At 37.7% G+C, this 25,615-nt stretch overlaps 1 pseudogene; it reads left to right on the forward strand.

Annotated features, from left to right (window-relative positions):
• LOC143387813 (RNA-binding motif, single-stranded-interacting protein 1-like) overlaps window positions 1–24,888 on the forward strand; it is a 41,072-nt pseudogene extending 16,184 nt beyond the window's left edge.
• The last annotated feature ends 727 nt before the right edge of the window (window positions 24,889–25,615 follow it).

The following is a 25,615-nucleotide window of genomic DNA, read 5'->3' on the forward strand; positions in this document are numbered from 1 at the left end:
TAGCATGTGTGAGGAACAGGGTTTGATCCTCAGCACCACATAAAAATAAAATAAAGATATTGTGTCCATCTATAACTAAAAAATAAATATTAAAAAACAGCAATGATGACTTTTAGATTATTTATCCTCCATAAAGAGTAATTTCCTGTAATATTGTTGAGAAGCAATGAAATTTTAAGTGTATTGTAAATATGAGATACCAGCTTTGCATCATGATTGGCACAATGTTTAATCTGGCTCTGTAAACAGTGAGCAAATATTCTGTAAGCAGGACTCTTAGGCATTCATTCAGAAAACCACTCTTCTGTCCTCCACTCTGTCTGTTCTACTCTGTGAAGCTCTGGTTGGATAAAATCCAGGGCAGGTCCCATGACTTTTCTTTATTTCAAAAAAGTCCCTTTACTTGCTTCTTTCATTTCAGGTCTTTCAGGTTGATTTTAGAAGATGGTGGGTTAGAATGCCTCTTTATTTTTCATGTCTAAACTCCATGAAACACACATATCCTTTAATACAATTCCAGGCACTTCTGTATGTATTTACATTGCCCAACCTCAAAATGATATTTCAGACAAGTCAATATATGGGGAAAGCCTTAAGTTACATTTTAAATAGAATTTGTCAAATGTTAGAATCTTGTGGAGAAGCTTTGAAAGCTGCTGAGAGTCCACAAAAGGGATGTTGTGTCTTGCATGTCACTGTTACAGAAAGACATCACAGACTATGTATGTAACAACTATTTGCTGACAACTCTATTGATTATCTGGTGACCAGAAAGCAGTGTCTTGAAGATTTCTGTCCCCCGCATAATCATTTATTACATGTGTATATACTCACATAGATATGTGTATTGAATGTATTTAGTTATAATTTAGGGAATTTTAGGATAATCAATTTAGTCATATTTTAGAAGACTGTTTGGGTTGTGACTAATATGTAATACATTATAACTTGCTTATTTAAAATAATATGAAATATTATTTTAACATTAACCTTTGGTTAACTTTTTGATGTTGAATATCTGGTTTTCAAAAACAGATTGTTCTTTATATTAAGTGTTCAGTGTTTCAATATCCATCCCTGTTTATTTGACAAATTCTGAGTGTTGTGTAACATCAGAGTCTCTCCACCTGATCCAGGTCTGTTCCAAACAGCATGGTTGTGGTGGGATGGGAACATGGGTGGTTTCCATTTCCAGAGCTAGTGCTTCTCCTGCTCCCACCCCTTCTGTCAGCTCCCTATTTGCAGCTTCTAACCCTCCAGGGTTGGAGTAGCAGAGATAATCTGGGGTTGATTTCTCTGGCCAGGCAGCAGACTGATGCTTTCTCTCATGGAATGCTTCTGGCATTTTTCTTAGTTGTTTACCCAACCCCACCTTTCCTTTCAATCTGATCTTTCCCCATAATCCCTTGAAGATAGAGTATATGTGTTCTTGGGCTGGAAACCTCAGCACCTCATAATGGAAGGCCATCCTCAACACCATTCTTCCAGGACTTCCCCATCCCCCAACCTTCCTGGGGTGGATCTAACACAACCTGGAGCCAACTCTGCCTATGGGCCTACTTCTGATCCACCTTTACCGGCCATCTGCAGTCAAATAGTTTCTTTCCAGCCACACTTGTAGCCCCCTTCAACCAGCATTTCTGCTTCCAGATTACTTACTTTTTGAGTGTGGCTTGGACCATTGTATCCAGCAAGCCCGTGGGACACAGACCAGGCCTGCTGATTGGTCTGTTGAAGCCCCTGCTGCTGGCTGGATAATGAGAGGGAAACAGCCTATATATTGAGACTCAGAGCACATGCACCTTTCTTTCCACATAAAGAGCACATGCACCTTATTTCCACTTGTACAATCTCTTATAGACAGACAAGAGGCAGTGTTCACATAAGCATCCCAAACCAGTCCTCAGTCAGTTCCTTGCAGGCTCTCTCTGATGACCTGGTTTCTCACTCTGGAATGTGGAAGTACCACACACCCCTTGTTTTGTGGCCTCAGCTGAATCAGAGTTAGAAAAAGGCCCGTTTGTCAGCCTGTTAACAAAATGCAAAGGCCATTTTTGAGTGCCCCTGAATACTTGTCCTAGGATCATTTCCAATGCCTGAATATTAATCAGCATATTATATTAAACATATACTATTTTGAAAAATTCTTTACAATGCTTTTAGTCAACATAGGACTGGGTGTAGATTGGTACTACATGTCATATCCATGGTGCACTTTGAATGCCAGCTTCCCCATGGGTCGATAATGAGCTCTGTTCAAAGACCTTTTTGGTAGGCTTTATACTGTAAATTGGCTAGGAGAAATGATCCCTTCCTCCATCATCTGTGGGGAAGACCATTGTGCAGGATTAGAGATGCTGGCCATGTGCCAACATTTTCCATAGTATGAATTTCTTCAGGTCCCTGTAGAATGACTTGAGTTTCTTTGATCTAAATTCTTTTTTATTATATCTTTATAGTTAAAAAATATATTTTATAATGCTAGCAGATCTCTTGTTCTGTACCATAAATTCAAGGGTTTTGCGAGTCCACATTTGTCTTAGACTCTTTGTTCCGTCTTGATAAAGGAGTCTTTGGCATGCATCTTTTGGGGAGAGGATTTTTAAAGGAAGTTAATCTGGCTCCTGTGCTTGAATGACAAGGGCCTGTCACTGTCCCCTTTCCTTTAATGGACAAATAAGGATACACCTATGTGTTGAAAATCCATATATTAAACATAATCAGAAAAAAAATAAGGGCCATTTTGGTGAGGGAAGGGGGAAATTCAATGTTGTTTGACATGTTGATTGAGTTCAGAAAGGATCCCACAGATGTTCAAAACTGCAAATTGAAACATTAGAGACCAGGGATTTTTTATTATTATTATTATTCATGTATTTTTGATGGCTTGCTTGGTCCTTCCCATGTGGTAATATTTTTTTTTTGTTTTGTTAATAATCAAAAAAATCATTTAAGAGGGGAAAAAACTTTCTTCTGAGCCTAGGAAGTTATTGAGAATTAAGAGAGAGATTTTAGCTAGGTGCGGTGGTTCTTGCCTGTTATCCCCACAATTGGGGAGACAGAAGAATGGCAAATTATATGCCATCCTCAGCAACTTAGCAAGACCCTGTCTCAAAATAAAAGTTTTAAAAAGGCCTAGGGATATAGCTTAGATATAAAGCACCTCTGGGATCAATCCCCAGTCCAAAAAGTAAAAGGGGGAAAGGGACACTTAAAAATCATATTCATGGAGTACCCCGATGAAACTTCTCAAATAGAAATGGCCTTGGGCCTTTTGGAAAGCCTATTTATGTTAAACTTGGAAACAAAGATGTAAAATGTGAATGAACATCAGTGATACCTGTTAACAATGTGACTTCTCTAAACTTTGGTACCTTCTGAGGCCTGCTGGAGTCAGCAGATCATTGGGTGCTACTTGGCTGATGGGAAGCTTGCACATTTTTCTCAATAAATGGGGAGTCACTGAGCAGTAATTTAGTCCTCACAACACCCCTAGTCCACCATGATCCAAGCAGTTTGCAGTCACAAGCCCGTGAGTGGCTATCTGCTGGTTGGTATTCTGTATAAGAGAAAACAGATGTCTGCTCTTCCTGCCAAGTCCCTTTCTTGCATTTTAGGAACCATTCCACACACACAGGGAGGTTTTTGTTAATTTCTTTCAGATGATGACTGAGTGCTTTACACCATGTGGTACCTCCAAGCCCCACTTTTCTACTCAAGTGAACATTACTACCCATTTATCCCTCTCATGGCTGATGTGGGATCTAGTTTTCCACTTGTTAGAGAGGCCCTTGAATCCCTTCCAGTCTAGGGACATAAAGAGGCCGTTGGTCCTACTTTTGTTTAGCCACCTATAATTGACAGAATACATTTATTTTTCAGACATAGCAACTTCAGACATAAAACAACAGAGTTATGGTTGTTGCCGATTTTAGGGAGACTAAATTATCCTCAGTGTGCAAAACATCATCAGTGACTGAAAATATTATATGTTCTATTCATAATGAATGTATGGTAAAGAACACACAGACACTTTGGGATTATATATTTTGTGGCTCCAAGAGGCAGTTTCTCCCCATTCTTTGGTGGTTAGTTTGTTTTTTTAACTTTTAAATTACTCTAACATTATGAGTAGTATTGAAAAAGAAATATAAGTAATATTAGCACTAATGGTCATCCCAAGTGAAGAAACCTAACAAGAATTGTTGTTGTTGAAAACAACACAAAAAAAGTCATAGGAAATGTTTACATCTATTTAGATCACTCTCTTTCACTAAATCCAAGAAAGAACTAAAAGTCCAATTTCTTTCGGGCATGATTCTAAGCAATTTTTTTCTTCATTGATAAACTTACCATTTGAATCAAGACCTTATAGAATGTGAAACATTTTTATTACTAACTTCATAGATGAAAGAAACTAAAACACAGGTTTGGGAAGTACTTAGTATCTACGTTGTAGCCTCACTCTAAAAATTACTTCATTTATAACAAATTCTCCTATGAGCACTCTTAAACATTAGTCTTTGAGAGATCTTCATGATTATAATTTTAAAAAGAAAGTCTATAATACACATACACATAATTTTGTAAGTAACATTTTTAAAATGCCATATTTTTGTATAAAGAGTATTTTAATGCCCTATGATTAGGGAGTTTTCCACTTGCTTCTGAATCTGACTAAACATGATTCAAAAATCTAAGGTATGTTGGTTCTCTAATTCCCCTGCTCTGTTTCTCCAAAGCCTCCCAATTTTTCAAGGTGTAAGTTTCAAACTACAGTTTGTCTTTCCTCCTACCCCTCCTTACCTTCCAGAAAAGTGAAAGATAAGAGAAACATGGTTTATCTTCCTGAGGTATCAGTGTTACTCCATGATATTAGATCAGAAATATTTTTTCTCTGTTAAAGCTCAAATTGTTTTAAAAAATGTAATAAAGCAATATTAAGATAAAGCACAGGATTTCAAGGAAATTTTCCAGCCCTGGCAAGGCTGCTTTGGCTTTTGCCCATGGACTCTTCTGGATACACATTCTCCTTGCCCTTGGCATTCCTTACGTGGGAAAGTCTAAGCAGCAAGGGATGATACAATAAAACCAAACTCCTGGATAGCCTTTCACAGTTGGTTTCAACCTCTTGCCTTCTTTTTGTTCCTCAATTCCCCTTTCCTCTCAACAAAGTGTCCCTCACCACCGCTGTCCTCCCATCTTGACTTGCACACACCTAGCCTTCACTACGTGCTTCCCTCTCCCCTTTTTAATTGTAAGCTGTAAAAAGCAGTACTAGGTCATAGTTATTTTATAGTGAGAGTCTGTGAAGTGTGAGGGGCACAGGAAATGTCCTTGAGCTCATTGAAGCCACAGGTTCTCTCAAGACCCACCCTAAGGACCAAGAACTCTGTGCTGGTTGGTGCAGGGCCAGATTTCTATACTAACAAATACTCACTGGCACTCCAGGTAAGCCTGAGTAACTTAGGGGAGACTAAGGCCAAAGGGAGATGGCTAAGAGAGGAACTGGGCAGTTTACTGGGTTGGTAGAGGTCTGCATTGGAAAACTTTAGTACCTAAAACCATTTCTATTTATTTTTCCCTGTTTTGGAACATTGTATACATTATTGTCCTATATCTATTAAATAAATCAGTTTTCAAATTTGAAAACATTAAAGATATACTTTTTATAGTAGACAACAGATTTTGCACAACATAAGATAATCAATAGTACGACACTGAACTCATCCAAAAACCAAAAAGACGGTTGCCATTTTATTTAGCCTGTGAACAGTTAAAGACGGTGGGTGTTCTGTTTGCTATTGAGCATTTAATAATTTTTAACTTTTTCTTGGGCCCACATGGCCTGCTTACACTGCCTTCCTTGGTGACAGACAGTTGTAAGAACAGTATTTATTAGTCATAGTTGTAATCTTTGATAACTTTAGTTCTTGGGAATACCAGGGCATTTATCTAGGTACCAGATCAAATGACTGATGGTTGATTTTTGCTGGACTAGGAACTGAACCCAGGGTCTCAGGCATGCAAGGCTAGAGCTTTATCCCTAAGCTATAACTCAGCCCCTGATTTATTTTAAACCTTACCCTGTAAGTATAGCACAAAAGGTCACTGTTCACTTGTGAATTATATAAATGGAAGATTTTTATTTCAGGATTAATTAATGCTGGTATACTTTGAAAAGACTTTATAAAAATTCAAACATGCATAGTGCTTCACATATTTTTAAAGTACTGTGCATTTCAGAAATCTAGAAAGCTATAATGGGTATGCCATTTCATTTCCAAATGCTAATCTACAAATTAATGAATTTATTAATAGTGCTTATTAAAGAAAAATTATAAGCTGTCCTATGCTTCAATACATAAAGATACATTGGTTAATAAGATCAAAGGAAAGGCTAATTTTAAATTAAGGTTACATGAATCTTGTATTTGCAGAAGTGAATTTTGATCTGGTCAGAAAATATTCTAGTTGTCAGGTAAACTTTTTTCCTGGTGATTGACATACCCTACTCCTCATAACGTTGCATTTACTGGCAATCATATCTGATTCTAGCTGATTCTACCCCCAACAAAGGAAAGTCGGATGGAAAATTATCTAAGACTACTGCTTCTCAGGTTTTCATATGCTTATGAGTCACTTGAGTATCTTGTTAAAATGCAGCTTTTGATTCTGCAGGTCTGAAGTAGGGCCAGAGACTCTGCATTTCAAATAGCTCCCAGATAATTCCTAATAGTATTTCTGGTCCCTGTATCACTCGTTGTATAGCACGGAGTTAGCACACCTTCTCTCTCCATCTACACTTGAGTTCAGCTTTTAAAAGATTCTAAAATTTGATCTGCCCAGAGTTTACCATTTTATATGGCTTTTGAGTTTTTCTTTTGGATTAAGTTAGGAGCTCTTCTTTTTCCATTGCTGATCACTACTTAAAAGTCATATGGACTTTTCCATAGGGCAGATTGGGGAAAGCCTATACTGGAATCCACGTGACTTGATCCAGAAATCATTCTCATGTATCTCTAAATTGAATTATTAGCAGTAATAGCCTCCTGCCTGACATGAACTCCTAAAAATAGCAATGGAAGAGAGGTTGGTTATTTTTGGAAACACTGAAAATAGCTGAGAGCTGTGGTTTCTGAAGGGCACCCCTCCAACTCAGCATCACCCTTTCCAACATGATGCCACTTCCACCTCTGCCGAGAAGGGCTCTGGAACTAGGTCAGACCTGTACACGCTGTCCAAAGTGTGGACACTGTTTTCAAGTGTCCAAGGTAATTTTAGTGTTTCATGGATCCCATGGTTTCACTAGATAATACTTTAAAAGGATGTGAGCAAAGAGGGTGCCTACATACAATTAGATATGTTAACATAAATATCTCACCTTCTCCTAGAAATTGATAGACAATTCTCTGTTCTGCTTTAGCAACAGGAACAGGATCCTACCAACCTGTATATTTCTAATTTGCCCCTGTCCATGGATGAGCAAGAACTTGAAAATATGCTCAAACCTTTTGGACAAGTTATTTCTACAAGGATACTACGTGATTCCAGTGGTACAAGTCGCGGTGTTGGCTTTGCTAGGTAAGCATGTTGCCCTCCCTTTATTACACGAGCAGAAGCTCTGTTGAGTTATCCTACAAATTAAAAAAATAATCAAGCAAATTTAAGCCAGGCTTATGGGCACCAGTGTAAATTTACATGTAATTTTTAAAAAATCTTTTGCAATTTCATTAGTATTCTTGAAACTGAGCACACATATTTGCTGGCTCAAGGCAAAGAAGTATTATATGAGCAATAATTCTGAAAGTGTTTGTGTCTTATGTTCTGATTAAATTAATTTTTAAGAAATTAAATTTCTTTAAAATAACAACCAGTCTCCTAAATTTCATAGATAAATCGGTATGTTTTTTTCTCTTTAGACAGAAATGTGATTCATCATCAATAAAGTGAGTTAATTAGATTTTTTAAACATTTATGAAAGAAAAGGATTTAACACCTAACTACCACATAAATTTAAATATCTTATAATTCTCACTTTAGTTTTTTAAGAAATAAGTGATCCAGATATAACTAAAGTATCTTATTCCTCCATTTTATCTCTTCCTCACCAGAAAGGATACTTTAGTGTAATCATTAATTTGGTTTCTAGAGAAAATATATGAAACAGAAAGAGCTTTGATTTCCAGAGAAATTCTAATCCTAAAGCCCATTTAAAAAAAAAGCTGATTTTACATGATACATTATTTAGGAACTTGTTAGTCTTCTGCAATAACAATATCTATGTGTTTTAAATTGTTAACTTAGACTTTGGAAGAAAAAATGCTGACATTTTTCTTTCATATACAAGACAGTCACATCCTGCCACAGACCTGTGTTATGAATAAATCATTATTATTACATATTATTTTATATATGAGAAAACTGAGGCACAGAGGGACTTTTCCATCATCCACTAGCGGGCAAGGGCCATTAATTAGTTCTTCTGGCTTTTAGTCCATTGTTCTGTTAGGCCAGACAATTTTATAATAAAGCTAGTATATCAGTAAATAGTAAGTCATCAGGGCCAGCATCTCAAGTGCACACTTCATTGGTGATCTGGGTGGGACACCAATTGGATCGACAACATCTCCTCACCTCCGTGGATATTCTTCTGAAAGCAGACCAGGGATACCTATCCAAAGACTGAGCCCAATTAAATGCTGCTGCTTTTCACATTGTCACTATCCATTAGAACTGAGGTGTAATTCTCTGGGTAGTTCAGGAATATGGTGTATTTTAAGTAGATTATTCTGTGTTTCTTCTATTGAAGAAATATAAGTCAAAGTAATTTAAATACCCAGAAATGTTTCTCAAATGTTTTTAGCCACCTGTAGATATAAAAAAAGTTATGAAGTTAGGCTTCAGCCTTTAATTAACTCCTCCAAAGCCAAGATGACAAAGAAGTATATAATTGACTTCATTAATTTAATTTTAAACCTGGAGAAAATGTAAAAGTCATGTGAGACACATCCTCTGATTGACACTAGCTATTATCACAACTCTTTAGTCTGTCATTTCATGAATACTTAAAAGGGAAGACCATGTTTAAAATAACCAATATTCAAACAAGTAGCAAATATACTAGTATTTTAAACTGTTGTTTTTAACTTAATATCATGACTAAGAAAGCTTTTATACATTTCTTTTCTCAATTTTTCAACAATCAGAATGAATTTATATATTTGATATTAAACACTCAATATAATTTATTTCTTATATGATTTATAACATACTCTATAGTTTCAGTTATTTCTCTGGAGAACTGTAAAAGCAAGAGATAAAAGTATAAACTATTATATACATATATTTTTGCCTGATTTCATTTGTATCCAAAAAGCCTAAAAGAATGTTTGTGCATGCACAAAACAAAATGAAAACTAAGAGACTGCTACATACTTATGAACTTTGTTTTCATAAATAGGATGGAATCTACAGAAAAATGTGAAGGTGTAATTGGTCATTTTAATGGAAAATTCATCAAGACATCGCCAGGAGTTTCTGGTATGTTCTCCAAAATTTTATCAGTAGTCATTTATGTAATATGTATAACTTTAGTGCATGATGCTTCTTATAGTAAGAACAACAACTCTCATTTTGCTTTTTAAAATTTATATCTATATCAACAAATAAGACTCAAAAATTCAGCTTTTGCTGGGCACGGGTTGTCCAAGCATTAATTGAAGTGGACCCAGAGGTAAGGAGCTCTCTGACTTGTAAGGCATTGGAAAATCCAACCCTCTAATGCACCAGCCTTCATTCTACCGGATGGCCATCCTTAATATAGACTTCCCACCCTTAGGACATGTCCTTTGAGGAGCGTGACACCTTCCCACCCCAGCAGTACCTGGACTTCAATCCCCACAGTCTTTATGTCCACTCCACATTTGCCCCTTCCCCCTGTTGTCCTGCTCTCTATTGTCCTTATCAGGAACACTACACTTCGGAACTTTTCGAGCCAATATCCCATTCAGTGTCACTCAGCCTCACTCCCAGGACACCTGATCTGAGAGACAAAGACACCCTTTTATTTTCACTGTTGTTATGGGTTTCTCTTTACCCATTTCTCATCCCTAAAGAATCTGGTCTCCACTTCTGAGCACTAAAACCATTTCTTTAGTGACATCCTCAGATTTCTTGTACAGCAACCCTTGGTCACATCTGCTTGGAAGAACCATGAACTGGCATTGATCCTACAATAATCCACCCTATTGATCCTGTTGTACCTGGGAAATAAGGATTGACACCATGGCATTTTACACATCTTCATTTGAACCAGACCCTCAGTACCACTGGTCCCCACTTGGCTTCTCTCTGCCTCTCCCAGCAGTATTTCTCCCTTTTCACCAACCTGTACAGTCCCCTATCTAGCTCTAGGCCAGTGAATAGCGTTGAGATCATTATCTGACTACATCTTTTCAATATAGGGATCCACACCTACACCCACTCTTTCTCCTCTCCTTCCCCAAGGTCCTAAGGACAAAGGTTTCAGAGCTGTCTTTGGGATCCTGTTCCATCAGGGCGTTGCTCTGCCTCTCATTGCCTCTCTGTTCTATAATTACCATCTCTGTATTTTACTTGTAATTACTTTTTTTCTAACAAAAACTTTATTTTTTTATTAATAAAATAGCAGATCTCTGGTAAGACTAAGCAGTGAGAAAGTGGGAGGAAATTCACAAACAATACTAGAAACAAAAAAATTGTGAGCATGACTACAATAGACGTTTTTAACATCACAGAGTTCAGTGAACCTATGTGCAAATTACTTTATGCCAGGAATTTTCTGGAAAAAGATATCCATTTGTGTTTGAAATCGCTCAAGTCTGTGATCTTCAAACTAAAACTAAGCAGTGATCCTCTCTAACTCATTCTCATGTAAGAGTTTTTGAAGTGTGGCCTTCACTTCCTCACGTCCTATTCACACCTCAGCTCTCTCCAGTCTTCCCCTTAAGCTTGCAATTGAAATTCTTCTTGATAAACTTCTTATATTTGTTTGCTAGGACAACCACAACAAAACACCATAAATTGAGTGGCTTAAACAACTGAAATTTAGTGTCGCAGAGTTCTGAAGACCACTAATTTTGTGAATTTAATATGCCCAAGCTTCGCTCATAGCCCTATTACTAGTTTTTATGGCACTTCCTGTTCTCAGTATCTGCCTTCTAAAACACAACCAAAGAGGCTAGCTGGAGGATCCCTCTGTAGAATATGCCAACATCCCACACCATCTCCCTTCAGCCTGTAGCCTGAACATTAGACTCCCAGAAGCAAACTGAAGACATCCCCTCATTTTGAAGGAATCACAGGAGAGACTAATTAACCAAAGATCTCTCAATTTTTAACAAGCTTGCACGCACTGAAAAATAAGTGGCTTCATGGCACAGAACCGGGTGTTTTGTTTTTCTGTGCAAAAATCTAACTGAAATCCTCTTACCCTTGCTTAGCATCATGGTGTCAGACAAAATAAATTAAGCCCATTTGCCACCTACAACATATGTAAGTCTTCACCTAATTTGCTTTTCCAGAGCACACAGAGAAACATTAAATTCCAGGCATGCATTCTTTCTCTCCACACTCTCCAAGTCAATGGAGCAGTGATTGTGAAAGACAGATGGCCTCTGTCCCCACGTCAGTACTTTGCTTCCACATAACATTTCTATTTAGAACAAATCTCTCTAAAAACAGTACTGTGTCCTGTAAATGACTAAATGAGTTTTCATAAGATTGGAAATATTCTCTTCCCCATTAAATTGTATGCCCCCTGGAGGCAACAACTCAGATCTGCCACTGTACCACTGGCTCTCGTGTCCCTGACACATAGTAGGGCATTATAATTTCAACTGATAAGGAGACCAGAGAGAATTTTGATAAAAGAAAAAAGCTGTTAGAATTTTATATTCCTTCACAAGCAAGACTTGGGCACTCCTAGTTCACTGAAACAAGGAGCCAGCAACATGTAAAAACTGGGTCATTTCCACTGGTTACATTCTTTAAAAACAAGAAATTTGTTTTGCCTAAGAGATTACTGCCAATACACACTGTTTGTACTACTTACCTTTTTGCTTTTAGAGGAAAATAACATATCTTAATGGCAGCACAAAAATCAGGTGGTAAATATAATTCATATTTGAAAGATTCAACTACATCTTGTTCCATGTGTTTCTGTGTGTGTGTGTGTGTGTGTGTGTGTGTGTGTGTGTGTGTGTGTGTTTCATTTTAAATACCATATGTATTTGCAAACATGCCCTTACCACATATTTTAGCAGACTTCATTCTTACCTGAGATCTGCTTTTTTCTGACAGGACAGAATCTAGATGAAAGCACATTAGAAGCACATTACATCCAAATAGGAACATTGGCCATTTATTTAACAAGTGAGCTTCAACATGCATCAGGTCTTGCTACCAAACTGCCTTCACTCACACCTGCCTGCCGAGACAGCCCAAGGGAAGCTTCCAGAATGAACAACCTGGTCACCTTCTTTCCCTGGAATTAATTATACTAATTGAGGAAAACAGTTTGTATCAATCACTGCGCACAGGAAGCGCTTTTTAAAAATTAGTTAAATTTCAGTCTAGGTGCTAGTTTTTATAAACCCTCTAGATAAAAGTGTCTGCCACAAAGTGCCAGCTCCACAGAGTTTATTATACTCCTTTGCCCTACAGGAGTATATGGAAGCAAGACCTTATAACCTTAAATATCATTGGAGAAAACATTCTACTATGAGGCCCTTTCTAGATGTGCAGAGAGTGAGATCTTGCCTTTCTTCATCTGAGTTCTTGTTCTGTTCGTCATTGTTAAGTGAGGCCACCACCACCCCCCACCACACACACACACACACACACACACACACACACACACACACACAGCCTGCATTTCAGGCCTGCACTTAACATGCTTTCACATTGACCCAGGAGCCTGAGGAGAGTTTCAGTGCTAGAATTTTAAGTAGCATTTGCACACAAAGGTGAGTAACTTTGAAAGATTCCAGGTATAAAAAGTCCTTATTTGCAGAAGATTTTGTCCTTTATTCCTTCCTACTTGGATGCTATTTCTCAGCCCTAGTTTCTACCTGTCCCTTAATGACCCTGTAGTAGAAATAATATCAGTGATTATAAAACTTTCTTACTTCATTGTATCTGTTCACTGTCTGTAATTGGTAAAGGTAGAATTTCTAAAAACACAATTTTTTTGAAAAGACAAGTAGTATGGTTCATCTGTATTCTGGGATTTGGCTGCAGTCCATCTTCTATCATACCCAGTTTGCCTTCTATGGAAGTTCCATATTCAGGAAAGCTCAGGTGGAGGTATTGGAGACAAGAAGGTAAACAAAGGAACACTAAAATTCTCACCAGACACCTAACATTTTTACTTTGAACAACTACTACCTCTATTAGTCCATTTTTTCATTACTATAACAAATTGTGTGAGGAGAGCAATTCAGGGTTTCGCCTTGCTCTTGTAAGAACACAGGATCCTGCAAGAACTACCTCCACTCCTTCTTAGGTTTGACCTAAGGACCTTCCTGTGTGCTTCACCTAAACATTGCCACACTAGGGACCAAGCTTCCAACATGTGAACTATTTATTTAGGAAATCATATCCAAACCGAAGCATACCCAGAGTACAGTTGCCATTCAGAAATGACTCCCATTCCAACCCATCCTTCAGGAGTGGTTCAACCCAGGACGGGAAAAGCATACCAGCCAACAGCCTAGACAGCTCACCGAGACGGAATCACATACAGTTCGGTGTTTTGTGTTTTGGCAGAGAAATGTTGAGAGACACTATTGCCTCTACCCTGTCATTAGCGGGTGGATAAAAGTGATATAAAATAAGACATGAATTAGGATAATAAGCAGCAAAGGAGAAAGGAGTAAATTTTCCACAAGTAATATTTTTCTCTTCATGGTTATTTAAGTTTGAAACAGAACTTGAAAGTAGTAATCATGGTTCTACAGTAGACAAAGGATGGAATGTGGGAACCAGTCAGGAAGGTGTGAGTGCCTTTATCATATTAACTAGACGCATGCAGAAAAATGCACAACTTCCAGGAACGCGCTGCTGCTTCTATCTCAGAAAAGCAAATTGAAAAAGGAAGTCAGGGGTGGCCTATTGTGCTGCCTGTGGTTTGTTATTATGTCTCTTAGTTCTAATGAATGTGTCTCCTTTCAAAGAATCTCTGCATCTTTTCTACATTCGTTGCTTGGGTTTCCCTTTGTCTCATTTTTGTGAGACGGACACTTGCTTAAAAAAAGAAAAGAAAAGAAAAAAACTCACCAAGTGGGATGGTTCAGGTACAGAAAAGTCTTTAAATGGGACGGGCAGGTGTTGGAAGCTTTCTCACGATAACAGACTTCACTTCTGTATCCCAGGAACAAATGAGGTCTGTGTGTACCCATTCATTGATTCAGCCACTAGGTAAGAAGCACCTACCAAGTGCCCTTTGCTTAGACACTGGGGATGCAGTGATGACGGAGCACACAGGAAGGAAAAGCAGGCACCAGGGAACACAGACTGTTAGAAATGCTGCAATTACAAATAGGGGTATGTGCTACAAAGGGGGGACTTGTTTTCCACCAGGAGGAATGGAGGTCCCTCTGAGGAATGTTAATGGGAAGCTCCAGAGGCATTTGCAGCTGGAAGAGTGCAGGGTGGCACAATCCTATTTTCATTTGAAGATTATTTGGGTGACTGTTTAAAGGCAGAATTGTAGAGAAGCCAGAAGACAAAGAAGTGCCCATTAAAAAAAAAAGCACCAAAGTGAATGGGAAGATTCCTTTGCTTCTTCAACAAAATGGCCCTTCAGATGTTTTCATGATGCCCTGGTTTGGAAATAATAATCAGTGTATTATTCTATACTAAGATCTTTAACCAGTGGCTGATTTTCTAAGGGTCTGAAGAAGCTTCTGCCTTGCAGTGTTCTATTAGTTCCCTCCTAGCTCTCGCACTGCTCCCACTAAAAAAGAAATCCCGTTACGCTTGTCACCTGTGTGTGCGCACGGTTATGGTTTTGTAATATTTTTCCCCGATCACTCAGCTCCTACAGAACCTTTATTGTGCAAATTTGTGGATGGAGGACAGAAGAAGAGACAGAACCCAAACAAATACATCCCTAAGGGAAGACCATGGCACCAAGAAGGAGAGGTGAGACTTGTAAGTCCTTTCTTAACTTCAGTGTGGGTGTGCAGTCATGGGCAGCTCCAAAAGGTCACACAGGCATCTCCCTTCAGCTGCCTGGGTCACACCTTTCTGCCAGCACGTTTTCATTTCAAGTAATGCTCAGACTGAGAGCCTTCCCTCTGTGTGTGTGTGTGGGGTGCTCAACAAGTGACAGTTCTCCACATAGATGGTACAAACAGCTGTGTTCCCCAGCTAGCTGCCTAAGTAGGAGGCTCTAAATTGCTATGGAACTGCATGAGTGTTTTGAAGGTCTTTTATGCCATGGTTTAGGTATGACCATTTAGAAGGGTTTACATTTATTATATTCAAAAAGTATTCTAAATAATATTAAAATAAATGTATTTGTCATTGAGGGTTTTTTTGGGGGGGTTGTATGTTTTTTTAATCTTGTTCTATTGAATAGTTTTTTTTTTTTAACCTTCAATTTCTTAATAAATTATTGGGCCTCCACTTCTCTATATTTCTTTTCAATGAATTGTTAACATAATTTTTAAAAATAGCATACAGGTCCCAGAATGTCTGGAGAAAATGTTCTAGAATCTGGACCATCCAGTGATAATCACTAGCCACTTGTGGCCATGTGTACACTTGAAATGTAGCTGTTTTGCCAGAGAGATTGAATTTTTCTATTTAATTTTATATAGCTACATGTGGCTAATGGCTACCATATGGGAAAAGCAACAGGTCTAGAGCTTTATTCTCTTACTGAGCTTACAATTATGCTTGGCTATAGCAAAAAAAAAAAAAAAATACCAGTTTTATCAAATGTTACTGTTACTGTCTTATGTTGCAATGTCTAAGAAATAGCATTATCAAATCATGCCTTTCCAGCTGAACGTTTATGTCCTTCTCTTTACTGTAGGCTGGAATGACACTCACTTACGACCCGACCACAGCTGCTATACAGAACGGGTATGTTGTTACGATAAATGCGTAATGGCTTGAGGGAAATTAAAGGTGGAAAATATCATTTTTCCATGAATTATTCCACTTAAAGGATTACTTAATACAGGCTTTTGTGTTTATTATAGATTTTATCCTTCGCCATACAGTATTGATACAAACTGAATGCTCACTCAAACTTCTCTTACACCCTACATTGCATCTCCTGTATCTGCCTACCAGGTTTGTACATTTAGGATTTGTCAGTAGTGCAACAACTTATGATCGTGAATCTCTGCTGCATTTTTTAATGTGTCTTAAAAATCTGAATATTTTTAATGAAATTTAACTCATTTTATGCAGCTTTTGGGTACCCAATTTAGAATAAGCTGCTTTTGATTTGGTAGACTAATTTGCTTTTATGTTTAGGAAAATATATAAAGCCAGGGAAATGGTTGCCCATTATCTGTCCTTGGAAACATGGCAATTTAGAACTGAGACAAACCCACATACTTCCTCCACTATCCGCCCAGCTTTTAGATGCCAGGTGTCCCAAAAACTGAAATTTAAGAGAAATGCCATTAGGTAAAATACAGAATAGGTGTGTATCTTGCTTTTATTTCTTTGTCAGCAGAAACTAATAAAAGAAGTAAATATGCTTATACACGAAGGTGTGTCAGTTAGATTACATTCAGTAAACAGTGCAGATGAGATTTGGGGCCTGCCCACCAAAAGAAAGAAAAAAAATAGAGGCAGCTCTATTTTATATGTGTTATTTTGTGCAGAGGCTTTACCTTAAATTCCCAACTGAGGAAATCTATTAAGCACTATCATAAGGTCAATCTGATTATACTTCAGGGGTAGCTCCTCTTTTACATGACCCCAAGAGTGCACGTGCCCTCTCCCCTGCATCAGAGCCCCTCCAGATGTTGACTGCCCAGTCCAGACAGGAGCTTCTAATGGAGTTGAGTTGCAGAGAGAGAGAGTTCTCTTCTCTTGACTATTGCTATTCTATGGGACTAAACTAAACTTTGGTGTATTCTTGTTTTAACAATTGAATTAGATGTTGTAGTCCTGATTTCTGATCTTAGAGGACTACAATATCTATTGTAACAGCTGTGTTATTTGACTTCTGTAACCTCAGATTCTTCATCTTTAAAATGGGTATAATAATAGCTTGTCTCATAAGTTTTAAAAAGTTACAGGACTGAGTCTATGAAAAGTGTTAATGAGCACTCGAAATATTAGCTGTGATTACTATTATCATCAGTAGCTGGCTTATAATAAAAATATATTAGTTATACTTCTTAAATAATAAATTGGTTAACCTAAGCCAATGTCAAAGCTGGTTCTGTCTTAAAAACATAAAAGTAGCTTTGAATAACAGAAAAGTGACTAGATGCACTAAAACTGAAGGGTTGTTGGGGTTTTGTTGTCTTTTTGTGTTGCTGGGGATTGCACATGTGAGGCAAGAACTCTATCACTAAGCTACATCCCCAGCCCTAAGACTGAAATTTTAAAGTAGTAATCACCACCTCTCTCAGCCTTTAGATTATTGTATGTTCCTTCCCCTGATTGTCAGTCATTTTCCCTTTTCTTTGTTCTCTGAGAGTCGTTTATACTTACCATGGTTCTTCAACCTGCTGGGTATAGAAGTCACTTAATGCCTCTTTAGTTGTGTAGTACTTAAGATTTATATATTTTCCTTGCATTTTCCCTAATAATTCCTATGTCTGATGTTAAGAGATAATTTTGAACTATCTGAACTTAGAAATCTGTCATTTATATATCATTACAAATAGGGGCATGTATAAGCTTATTCTTAGGCAAATGAAAGATTGCACATATTAATTTCAACTTATGCTGCTATAGATATTTCAGCTATTATGTTTTTTTTCCACTACCTTTTCCCTTCTTTAATATGAAATCAATGTGCATTTCAGAATTATTTCATAGAATAAAAAATTAGAAGGCCAGTTTGGTAATAAATTTGATATAGCTAACTGGAAACAACGTTATCATTTCAAAGGCCTGATTTCCTCTCCTGGGCATTCTGTATACTAAGATACCTGTGGAATTCCATTCCCTTTGCCTGACACTCAGTGACATAACATCTCAGATGGATTCTTAACCCCATACGTTCAGGGACCAGGTAGGGCCAGTGAATGAGCTTTAAGTGACCTGTGCTGCAGAATGTCGCTTGTGTGTGTGTGCAATTAGTGGGGGTGGGGGCAGTCTCTTTCTTTATTAGGTTTTCAAGGGGATCTGTGACCCCAAGATGGTTAAAAACCAATGGCAAAGAGTTTAAAAAGCATAGGTTATTATTCCCATTTTCTAATTAGGGAACATTGAGGAATAGAAATCGACCATAGCTGGCTTGATGCTTAAGAGAGAAAATTGGATTAGGAGTCACAGCCCTTAACCTCATAATGCTGTACCTGACTAGATTATAAAGACCGAAGCATATCAAAACTGAGTGCATTTGGCCCACATTGGGATGTACAGGGAACTGCTTGCCTCCCTATGATTTATCCAGGGAGGGCCCACCACTCCTGTTGGAGTGGGCCTTTCTCTACTAAACCACCGTATGCTTATGTAGTTGGATTTGAGAAATTATTAGCATCTGCAAGAAACCACCAGTACACCAACGGGGAAAGGCTGCAGTCCAGAGAACTGAAATGTTAACAAGGCAGAAGCACTTAACTTTGGTCCGCCTTAGGTGGCAAAGGAAACCAGAGAAAACAAGTATCGGGGCTCTGCTATCAAGGTAAATCACAATGCATTCTTCCCCCATGACTCTTCCCCATAGTCTCTCTGTAGAATCTCTGAAGTTAACACTAGTGGACAGGATACAAGAGGGTTGTGTTAAGAATTGGAAACTGAAACATTTTTTTTTAACTACATAGACTCTGGAAAGCCCTGGGCATCAAAAAGGGACTGATGTATCCCTCTCCCGAGTGGCAAACGACACAAGCCAGAATTCCTGCCACAAGCCTGACCCTCACATCTTATTTCTCAGTTCAGAGGGTCTTTTTTCTGTGTGGATGCCCTTTTAACTGTAGATGTCAGATATAGTTACTAAAGTTTAATTTCTTCAATCTGAATTTCAGATATTTATTTTCCTCACTAAGTAGAAATTATTAACTACTATGTAAGATTTTTGAAACCTAATGTCCTGAGTATCAAAGAGAGATTGAATTTGGTTATTTTTATTAAGTCAGCCCATACTTTGAGGGTTAGTTTCTAATCAGATGCTCTAGAATTAATCCTCTTTCATCCATATCCTAAAGCACCTAGTTCATACCTTGATTGTAACACTTTTCACTAATTTGAGACGTTTTACATACTTATCTTCTCTGCTTTAGACAGTAAATTTATTGAGGGTGGGTCCCATGTCTTATTCACCTTTTTCTCTTTGTTGCCTGATACTCAACAAATACTTCTTGAGTGGGCCACTAGAAATTGGTTCTAAATAATTATTTCATCCCATTCAGAGTGACCAGTTTGCCAAGAACGCTAACTGCCTTATAATCTTTTTACTCATTGATAGTATTGTTTCCTTATTTTCCTTCTATAGATTTTTAACACAATTAAAAGAGAACTAGGCAATTATTACAATGGAAATCATTGTTTCTTTAAAATTCTCCCTTTTCTAGGTGCAAAGTCCTTCTTGGATGCAACCTCAACCATATATCCTGCAGCAACCCGTAAGTTGTTCACCTCAGTGGCCTAATGTTCTGCCTGCAAGTAAGCCATGTGTGTACTCTTCAGGTTAAAACCCCTTGCCAAAGTTGATAAGGGACTTGGGAAATTTTAAGCATGGAATATGAAAGTGCACAAGTTTAAAATGAATCAGTAGTAAGCATTAAATAAATTTGTTCATAAGAATTTAAAACATACTTCGTTGGAGGGCAGTACACTATTTCTTGCTCACATCAGTTTGGGGGGGAGATCTGAGTGACAATGTTTTACAATATTTGATAAAACCACACTCATGTTTTTACTCTGTTTAATGCAACCCTAAAGTAAAGAGAGAGATTTTCATCTGTGTTATTAGCCTCTTTGGAAATCAGGAACAGTGTAGTATAATGCACTCAGATAAATAACAAATGTGATTTCTTTGGTGACTTGAACACTTGTTGATCTAATGTGTATCTAGTACTACTTTTTCTAAATGAGCTACTCTTCAGATGAAATCACAAAGCTAAGCATGCCTACACTGACCTGCATGCTTACTGTTAAGAAAGCCATAGATTTGGACCTCAGCTTTCTGATGACAAGTGCAGAATGGGGATCCTGAAAATCAGTTTAAAGAGTTTGTGAGATAAACATAGATCTGTTGCTTAGGAAGAGAACTTGGCTCTTGGTCTTAAGATGAGATGGAAATTCATCCCAGAATACCTCTCCTAAAGTGGGCACTGTACTATATGACTGTATGTATAAAATAGCAATCCAGGCATAACTAGTTTTGAACAAGAAATGCTTGAGATGACCTTTAGGAAGCTAATAAAACAGGTTGATATTATAACACAGGAAAATATATCTTTGATGCTTATGAATGCACATGTATTATGTGGTATATACACATTTCATACTGGGACACATATGTGCACATATTCATGGCCATGTGTGGATTTGTGATGTGTATTATGTGTACATGAGCAAAAAGATCAGGAAACTCCTTCCCCATTTTCTGGACTTCTGAGTCATGTTCATCTTACTCTGTGCTTTTGATAATGCACATTAGAAGTAGAATGTATCTTTTTTCCCCCTTTTACAACTTTTAGAGACAAAGATTGCACATATTTTAGTGTATCATCCTTTCAGGAGACATGAGGAATGTATATAGAGCGTTGCTGAGAATTCATTACCTTTTCCCACCCAGATCCAAATTGCCTGCCTGCGCACATACCTCTGCCCACAACTGTGCATATCAATAATTAGATTATCAGTAAAACAAATAACTTATTTAAAGGATATCAGTTACAATGATGCCAGAATGTACATTAGTACTTGTGGAGTATGTTAGAATACTTGCTCCATCAGGTAATTGGCCAACTGCAAAAGAGGAATGATAAAATCCACAGTTTATAGAAAAAAATTGAACAATTAAAGTCCAAAAATAATTAATTTTGGTGTAGATGGTCAGTGAACCATGATCCAAGCATTAAAAATGATGACAGTGACAACTGTGCAATCTATTAATTTTTTTTAGTGCAATGCTAAGTTAAAAGTAAAAACCCAAGATGTGAAATTCTTCATGTTCTCTGATTGCAACTATGGAGAAACATGCAGAGGCAGGAAGGGGCACATTGTGGTTGTTATGGGAGAGGCTGGATTATAAGTGATTTTTTTCTTCCCTGTTTTCTTAAATATATTTAATTTAGTCCAGATCAGTAGCACACACCTGTAATTCCAACAGCTCAGAGGTTGAGGCTGGAGGATTGCAAGTTGCAGACCAGCCTCAACAATTTAGTGAGATCCTTTCTTAAATAAAAAGGGCCAGGAATTTAGCTCAGCGGTAAAGCACCCCTAGGTCCAATCTCCAGTACCCCAAATTTTTTTTAAAAAATTTGATTTTTAATGACCAATATTTTTAAATGAAATGGAAGAACTTGGAATTGGTTGGTTAATGTTCCCTCTTTTGGCACCAGAATCACAAAAAGTTCTGAGAACCACCGAGTGAGTGAAGAATGCTCTTGATCCCAACAACTTAATCTTGAAACAAAGGGCTCTCTTTTTTAGAACATTTTTAAACAGATCACTATTATTGGTCCTATTCTTTTGCAACTACAGAAAACATCACCTGTCTTTTTTAAGCATTTTATACCTTTGCCAGCCAAGGAAAGTCTGTAATCTGTGCTTGCTATTATAGCTCCTCCTGCTGGACTAGCTTTCCAGTTAAGTGAGGGTAGTGTTTAATGCAGGAATTTTTGTGAAGTGAATATCAAAATACCATTTCCCCTAACACTCTTACAAAGTCTCAGGAAAAGCAATCTATTAAGACTTTTGAACCTTATTTATTATTGATACCCCTTGCCAGTCTGAAAGATGTTATTTTTGCTTCACATTACTCACAAAGGGATTTCCTGTGCAAAAGGTAATTATAGAATCTTAACTACTCTCATTTTATCCTTTGTTGCTTCTGTCTCCCATCCACAGGGTGCCGTGTTAACTCCCTCAATGGAGCATACCATGTCACTACAGCCTGCATCTATGATCAGCCCTCTGGCCCAGCAGATGAGTCATCTTTCACTAGGCAGCACCAGACCAGTAGGTGGCAAATTAATATCATATGTCTCTACAAATAGAGGAGGGTAAATTAACGCACCCCTGTGCCTACCCTATCTAATCACAGGTTCGATGATGACAGTTATTATGCCTGGCCCCAGCCCCACCCCACATTGCCTTCCAAAAAGAAAAAAACTCAGATATTTCTTGATTAAGTGAAAAACTGAAAATTTGTTCTCTAGGTTTCCCCTTTGCCAAAATTTAGCACTCACACATGGCCACATCTAGCTTCTTCAACTAATGTCACTGGTATATCACGAAGTACCATTTCATGCAGCAAAAGATGAAGGTGACACATGGTAGCAAAAATTGGAAATATTCCCTCACCTATTCCTTCTGTTTTAGAATTTGAGAGCACTGAATCATGATCTTCGTGACTTATTTCACTAGAGTCCAGGGGACTTGGTAAGGTAATGAGGTTGACCTGGTACTAGATCCATGTTGGTTTGTTTATAGTTTAAATTGTAAGAGATGCCCACAGGAGTTTGATGCAGCCTGTATCTATTGTGGCTCAAAAGAACAAAGGGTGGTGCATTTTCCCCTCTTACACTCAAAACCAGCAGCAACTTCTTGTGCAGACTAAGCCAGAGCCATACACAGCCTGAGATGGACCAGAAATTCCTCCTGCCTTTAAGAGTTAGTGACTTCAGCATCAGGAAATCAGAATTCCCTCGCCTAATCTTCAGTGATAGGTCCAATAAGACACCCACATTTAGGTCTCCACCTGTAGAAACAGTACTAGGTAACAACTCAGGGAGCTGCTACATGATAATGAGGTCTTCTGAGAAAAGATCATCTAGAATGATGCATTAGTGATATTGAATTATTGATGATGACAGACTTTAATGATCTTCACCTGTGTGTTTCTTTGTTAGGAAATCCAAAGACAACATGGAATTTATAGTTTGACAAATTTCTTTCATATGACATATTTACATGGACTAATAAACCTTTGAGGGTAGCGTATTTAAATTTCTTTTTGGAGAACTCCATATATTTTATATCCAGCTCAAAATTCCCTGAGTACTCCCCATTTTGCATGGTTTTCCACTGTCCATTCTGACCTCCTCCTCCTTTTCAGTACATGCCTGCAACATCAGCTATGCAAGGAGCCTACTTGCCACAATATACACACATGCAGATGACCACGGTTCCTGTCAAGGTTGGTGCAGAGTATTAAATGGCCATTCTGGCAATAGGTAATTTCAAAAATGGGTGAATTAAGTAAAACTGAGAGAAAAATCTATCAAAAGTCAAGTATTTGCATAAAAGGATTGACTTTAGAGGGAATATGTTATTTGGGACTATAAAATATAATTGTTACAAATTAGGATAACAACATCCAGGCCACATCCCCAAGAACTCCTAGAAATATTTTCCAAGCTTGTAGCACCTTTTTCACCCCTCCAGAGCTCTATCTTGTCACCCCTAAATTGAGATAAAATTGGAGTTTGTAATCCTACTCCTAAAGATTGTATCAATGGTGATACTCACAAAAAGAAGTCAGTCATAATTCAGATAGTTAATGAAAAAGGAAAGCTGATGTAGCAGACGTGGGAGAGAAGCCATACCTATTTTTATAGAGGCTGTTAGTGTAGCTAAATAACTCTTGGTTCTTGTCACTGGAGCTGCTATGGAAGAAGTCTGGCATCTGATTATGATTGGACAGGAAACAGCATTTTCCGTCAGAGTATCCTTAAAATTCCAAGGAAAATACTCAGCTCACATGCTCTTTCCCAGTAGGCACTGGGTAGAACCCAAAGGCTCCCATTTCCAAGAAGGGCCAGAGAACCATGCCTTCTTATTATTTGCCTTTCATTGTGCGACTATGGGAACCACAGTTATCAGAGCCCACAATTCCTTATCAGCAATTTTGAAACCCTCCAAAAATTTTGAAAATAAAAATTCTCTTTGTGACTAACTTCTTAGCAAAAATTCTGACCTTTCAAAAAACCCAACTTGAACTGAGACAAGGTGATACATTTGTCCCAGTTACTGTGTTTATGCACTCGGTTCTATATAGAATTACTGATATGTTTGATTTTGAGGGACATCCCTAAGCCCTACTTGAGGGTATTAAATGATATACAGCATATTTCATACCATGTCTAAGATTCTGAACCTTGAAAATGATGAATTCTAAATCACATCTGACCCCAGGGAAAAACAGATTAAGAAATTTGTTTGATAAATATAGCTTGATCAGAATAGACAAGTCAAAGATTTGGATGGGAGGTGCTTGGTGTCTATCAGCCATTTCAGCTACTTGAGGGAATGACCTAAAAAGCTCTGCATAATATTAAGAAATTCACTTTAAAAACTGCTTATTTTCAGGTGTATGCCTTTGACTTAGACCCAAGTAACAGAGTTAAGATTTTACCACTAACACATTTCATCTGCTCTGCTTTGTTGTAGGAGGCGAGTGGTCAGCAGCAGGTGGCTATAGAGATGTCTAATGACTATTCTCCATATTCCTTTCAACCCAATAAGTAACTGTGAGGTATGAGAGAAAGGTCTCCATTACCAAGGCGCCAATCAGGCAGTCTGTGGTTCCCTTATCAAAATGATGCTTAGAATAACTCAGATCGATCATACTTGATTTCATTATAGCCAGGGCATCCAATCTTGTTAAAATGTTAAAATCAATGATTTTGTTAGTTTGCAGATTCACTGTTCTATGCAAAAAGAATAACACTTTATATTGAAATCAAACACATATACACACACTCCTCGAACCCTCAAAAAAAGTAAGATCTATAACATAATAGAACATCATGTATCAAACTTATTATATAAGTATCCTATACTGTATTCTCTAGTACTCAAAACTAAAGGCAATTTAGCATAAGATGTTGCTTTATCAAGCATTACAAGATTAGTCAAAACTCAGAACCAAGATATTGCTAGTGTCAGTATCCTTAGATTAAAAGATTGTATTCCCACAAGTACCATTTTTTTTTTTACTTTACCATGTATATTATAGTAAAATAGCTATATGGAACCTGGTTTCTGGATTGCCTTAGTGACAATATGTATTGTTGGTTTTTATAAAGTCACCCTTGATCTTTGGAGACCCACATGAATTTGGCTCTGATTCCCTTAGAGAGGAAAGTACTTTGCAAGTCCCAGATTTGAAAGGCAGATTCAAAACATTGAAAGTGACCATCAGGTCCAGAGTTTGCATCTCTCCATGATACATCAGTGATGAGCACAGCCTTTT

The sequence above is a fragment of the Callospermophilus lateralis genome, unplaced genomic scaffold, assembly GCF_048772815.1.
Source record: "Callospermophilus lateralis isolate mCalLat2 unplaced genomic scaffold, mCalLat2.hap1 Scaffold_329, whole genome shotgun sequence".
Taxonomy (NCBI): Eukaryota; Metazoa; Chordata; class Mammalia; order Rodentia; family Sciuridae; genus Callospermophilus; species Callospermophilus lateralis.